General features: G+C 37.3%; 1 protein-coding gene across 1 annotated transcript in view; it reads right to left on the reverse strand.

The window, feature by feature from the left end:
• The window catches only part of LOC107716655 (carbohydrate sulfotransferase 8-like), a 58863-nt gene that overhangs the window by 25751 nt on the left and 27103 nt on the right, over window positions 1-6009 (reverse strand). The gene's annotated exons all lie outside the window — the stretch shown is intronic.

The raw sequence follows: 6009 nt of genomic DNA on the forward strand, positions 1-6009 counted from the left end.
ACTACCGAGGATGCAAGTCCGAAATTTGCGTACTTGGCATTGAAACGCGCGCAGACCTAAGTCACCAGACTATTTGCCTACTCTTCTCGGTACTTTAGACCGAGATGGAAACGCAGACAGCAACAGGTCTGGGGGGAAAAAAAGTTCCTGGTACAATTGTTCCGGGTAATTTCGGTGGAAATGCGGCATTTGATAAATATAAAGTTCAAAAGCATTTATTTTAAAGGGGAGGTCTAATGCTATTTCATGCATTCTGACTTATTTACACTGTTAAAGAGTTGGTTTCCTATGAATCTATACATGACCATGAGTCCTATACATGACCAAAGTCTCAAATAACAATTTGGACATATGACAGAGTATTTCTGAACTCCTTCAGGGTTCGTATAAGTTTTGGAAAGTTTTTTTTCCGAGTATGGCCCTGTATGACGTCATAAATTCCTTGTATGGGCACTTCCTCCAGGAAGAGCGCTCGCACACATCAACCAGAGTGAGAGCAAGAGCACGCCCATCAATGTGCTTCATTCGTTAGTTTGTTAGCCATAGTTAATTTAAGTCAATAAAGTTTTGTCCCTGTTTTATTTAAGTCGATGTTACAGCTTGCAGACGATCGCAACGCAAAAGCTGTGCATGCTCGTGACTGTTTAGCTCCGCCCACGACACGCCTCCAGGAGCTCAACTGTTTTCGAAGAGAAGCGGTACAGCTGTATCTGTCTTTTATAAATCTGATAAAACTAAAGACTCTTCAGAGATATGAAGGATGCAATACTTCTCTACAGGTTCTCAATATTAACATGAGATTAGCTGAAACTCTGTGTTATGTCCCCTTTAAGTAGTAATCTTTTGTAACATCATAAATGTCTTCACTATCACTTTTATCAATTAAATGCATCCTTGCTGAATAAAAGTATTAATTTCTTTACAAAAAATCTTTATATTTTAGAAATATTTATAGAAAATGGTAGTGTTAATTATATGCAATACATAATAAAATGTATTGTATGTGCCTCACTACTGCTAGCAGGGCCGTCATGCACTTATTATTTTTGAGGGGGCACAAGTGAATGTGGGGGGGGTCATGAAATATCTCGATTAGAGTAATATGTCTAGTAAATGCATTTTGCACCTTTATAGATCATGATATAGATCATGATGGGCAAAGTAGACTAATGTTAGTGTAATCTGTTAACTACACATAAAACCCGTCTTTTTAATTTAGGTAGGCCTACCAGATATGGGTATCATGCCATAAAGTATTTTTAATACGATTGACTTTGTATTTAACGTGAATTTAATAAAAACATTGTAAGTTACTAATTATAAAACTTTCATTGTAGGCCTACAGAAAGACGGCAAAGAACATTTACATTTTCATTGACTTCAGTCTAGCCAGAGTTCAAACACTCTCAAAAACTCCCATTATAATCACTGAAGCTGTTTACACTGTGAAATGCATATCTTACTTACATTGTACGCACATCTTCACCTTGTTGTTTCTGATGAACGAATTAATTCACCAGAGAGCAGAATTCAGCGACGCGCGCAGTGAACAAAACTCCGTTGTTTTAGTGATGACTCATCTGAACGCCTCTGATTGGCCATTGCATTCATAAGTTCAACAGAATCATGTGTGATTGGTTATAATGCGCAGCGCTGTAAAAACGCATCTGTCCCAGCCCCAGTCAGCGAATGCAGATTTGAATTTAGCAGCTAGTGATGTGCCGCACATCACACCCGTGTGATTGTATCAATTATAAAAAATATTATTCGGATATTTTTGTCTTTTGGAAGCTGCAGTCCAAATCCACTTGGCTTGAAAATCTGAGGGGGCACGTGCCCCCTCGGTTTGAATGAGCATGACGCCTCTGACTGCTAGACCTGTGAATTGTTTTTAAAGGGGTAATATGATGCTGCTAACAAGAACATTATTTTGTGTATTTAGTGTAATGAAATGTGTTTATGCGGTTTAAGGTTCAAAAAACACATTATTTTCCACATACTGTACATTATTGTTTCTCCTCTTTGCCCCGCCTTTCTGAAACGCGTCAATTTTTACAAAGCTCATCAGTCTGAAAAGCGAGCCATACTGTGATGGCGTGTCCCGGCCGGAGCGACGAGACAAAAACATTAAAACCCATTATAAACGAGGCATTTGTTGCATCCAGTGGGGACATAATTACGGATTATAATGACTTATACTGTCTTTTTTTCACGTTGCGTTGCATCGCGCCGCGTAAACATAAAACCATGTCTGCATTTGTGATCGGAGAAACGACAAACAACAAGCACTACTCTACACTGCCCAAAACTCCTGTTTGAATCATCAGTGGCAAATTACCCCTTTAAAACATATTAGGTATTCAGTTATGACACATTTCAGGCAGATGGTTATGGGTTAAAGGTTAAGCACTCATCAAATTATTGACAATAATGATATCCTAAATGGGAAGTGGAGTTTGTTAATGTTCTGCAGAGGTGGGGTTAAAACTGAATTGAATAATTGCTCCAAATTGCCTTGTAAATCAAGCAGGGCTGTAAACGAGTATTGATCTTGTTTAAGTGGTGTGCAAAGTGAGCTCAACGGCAATCAAATTAGGCGAGGGGAATGGTCGGAAATGTATGTGCTATGATGTAGTTCTTTATAATCCCATTGACTGCAATAGACTGTCTGAAAGCAATACAATTGATTGGCCTGTGACTGATCACATCCGTTTTTGGTAGCTGAGAGCTCTTGCTCAGGCACTTTGCAATGGTATCACTGTAACTCTGTAGTAATTACCTCATAATGGAGTGCCCATCACTGACCTGCTAATTGTGAAGAGGGCTAAAAGGTTCAGACTGGACTTCCTAAAACACAGCATTAAATGTCTGGGTTTAGGTAATGTAATTTTGCTTCCTCTCTGCATAAAACACCATGTCCCATTCTACGTAAGAAAACACCTGGTGCGTTTTAATTTCTCTACATCTTGTTAAACACATCAGCAAAGTATAAGTGAACAATGCAAGAACTGCACATTTTAGCAAGACATCAAATTAGACAATTGTTGAAACAACCACAGCTGTAATTGGATAGTTAACACCAAAGTCTTATGCAATTCATTCTCTTTCATCCACAAGGCTTAATGAACAGAGATATGCCCTCTCCAGGGCCCATCACATTTCTTTCGATTTCTGTTGGCCCATATTCAAGCAGACACTCAAAAATCCCCACTAGTTTTCTTACTAACCCTCTCATTGCTGAAAGTGTTGTGTAATGCATCACTGCTGATGTATTTGAACGAAAACAATTGATCATTATACTGGCAAGTGTATAACCACTGACTGTAAATGCTCTGAATTAAATGCTAGTATTATACAGTAGGACTGGAGAGTCATATGAAAGTTAATAGAGTCATATACAGTCCATCCACTGCTTCTTTTGAATGGTCGTGAATGTCGAAATATGCTTTTTGCGTCTAGATAGTGTATCTAGACAGTATCTACAGTAGCAGAGGGGACTAATGGGGTCATGCTAATGCCCACCAAAACTTAAACCCTTAGATTGTATTAATCCGGCACGAAACAAAGTCATGTTTACAAAGAGCCAATTTTCAAAACTCTAGTTCTGTAAGACTAAAGTTAAAATTGGATTACATTGAGGACAGACTGCATAGGCTCCAGAGGGCTGCTACGGGGTCTGCTGATAATTTGAGAAATTCAAAAAATTAAATACGACTTTCTGGGGAAAAACTAAGAAGTAGTACACAAATACATCTGAATTTAAGATGGTAAAAAAAAAAAGATGGTTTTACCTTTTTGGTAAAAGTTACACTAACTTAAAGGCAGAGTAAGGGATTTCTGGTAGCCAATGTTTATATTTGAAATCACCAAAACAAACACGCCCCTACCCCAAAAGGGTCTTGCCCCTATTTTGATAGCTCCGCCCCACACATACGTACGCAACCCAGGCAACGATTAGTTCTGTGAAACAAAGCAAAACCAATGTTACACCGTGTCTACGGACGTAAGCGGCGCGGCTCAACAAATCCCGACAGAAAACTGCTGCCATCTCTATCTTTCTGTCGCTCGGCTCGGCTAATGTCCGTCCCATGCACTGAACGCGCTCTCCTCCACATCATGAGTAGACACGCCCCTTATTGCTGATTGGCTACAAGTTTGTTTTGCGATTCGGCCCGAATCAGTTTTTAAAGCGTTTTTGAAAAATCACTTACTCTGCCTTTAACACAATAGAAATGGAAAATAATATTTTATTTATTTATTTTGTCTTTAGTGCAATGGCAAATGAAAGTGAATAAGTGAGTATTTATTCAATTAAATATTTTTCAAGATTCTCTGATGAATAGAAAGTTCAAAAGAATGGCATTTATTTGAAATAGAAATCTTCTGCAACATCATAAATGTCTTTACTGTCACTTTTGATCAATTTAATGCATCCTTAATGAATAAAAGTATTCATTTTTTCCCCAACACATTTCAATATGGTTTTCTGAAGAAAAAAAAAACACTGTTAATATTTCCTGATCAATAATATACTTTACTATTGTATTTTTTATTGTCTTTTGCCAAGTATCTTCTCTTCTAAAATAGAAAAACCCCACAAGCCCTCAACAGATTGAAATACCTCTGTGCCAAAACTTAGTTTGAACCGCAGTTTCCCTGCCAATGATTCAGAGTCCACAGAGACAACTGTCATTGACTGGGCGGGTTGGATCAGAGGGTATGGAGAGACAGATCAATCAGCACAGGAGAGATGAAACTGAATAGACTCCCTTCTCAGGGCACTACTGAACTGTTATTTAGCTTCTCCCCATATTGACTGGTTACACAATCCCTCAGTCAATAGTAATGTAAGATTCAATCATCTCAGGTTAGTCATTCCCTAATTAGATTCTAATGCGCTAAAGTGCTCTACTTTTTTGGCAACAAATGTCTTAAATGTAATACATTTAGGGAAGTTCTACGTAAATTGTTTGTGTCTTGTCAAGCATTTAAGCTCAAGGATGTTCAATTAATGAGGATGAGTAGGGAATGCTCTGTCAGGAATGACAACCCATAAACAGTTTACTGTTTATATACTGTTTTATATGTATTAAAATGATTTTTCTATTAAAACTGAACTTGACGGTATCCTTGTGGGAGTTACTACAATAAAAAAAATGCACGCATACTCATAAATGCATCTTAAAATGGTTTCTCAGCAAATCTATTTGATTTAATATGAAAAGGTTTAATACTGCATCAACAAACAGCAGTGAGGTTGACAGGCAAATTTCCTTTAAGACCTTCTGTAGAGTTTTTCATTGACCCACATTTCTGAGACACAACGTCGCAATATCTCCCCTACGTCTCTTGCAATCAGTATAATATCATTCTCATGAGCTTCTGCGCTCAGCTAACAATTGCCCTCTGTCGCAAGATGGAAACAGACAATATTATCAGCTTTTGATGGCTCTGCAGGGAAGACACAGTGAGTTTTAAAGCCCACTTCACCGCATGCTAGCACTTCAAATAAACCAAAAAAAGGCAGTAATCAAACACAGCATTAGCTCTTGCACAGGACAACTGTGGTGTACACTGGGACATCACCTTGCCATATATATATGATAACTTATTAATCCATATAAATTTTAAGCTTTAAGGAGATGATTTAGTATTCTGATGTTGCTCAGTTAAGATTATCAAAAAAAAAGAATTCTAAAAGATTTCTATATGTAGTTTTTTTTTTTAAATATATTATTATTATTATTATTATTTTAAATTAAATTGTGAGGTGTATATGTTATGTGTGCCTGAAGTTGATTGTGTGTGTGCGTTGGTTGTTTTCCACAAGTGTTATTAGATTCCTCCAATTTATCTTGACAAATATTTTAATTTAGATAAATCAAATAAAAATGTTGGAAAATTGTTTTCCACAAGTGTTACTGATTCCTCCGATTTATCTCTGTTGAACTTTGTGAGCAGCAAGTTGTATTTAGCCATATTAAAGGGTTAGTTCACCCAAAAATGAAA

This window comes from Sinocyclocheilus rhinocerous, unplaced genomic scaffold (assembly GCF_001515625.1).
Source record: "Sinocyclocheilus rhinocerous isolate Xijiao unplaced genomic scaffold, SAMN03320098_v1.1 scaffold1201, whole genome shotgun sequence".
NCBI classification, from domain to species: domain Eukaryota; kingdom Metazoa; phylum Chordata; class Actinopteri; order Cypriniformes; family Cyprinidae; genus Sinocyclocheilus; species Sinocyclocheilus rhinocerous.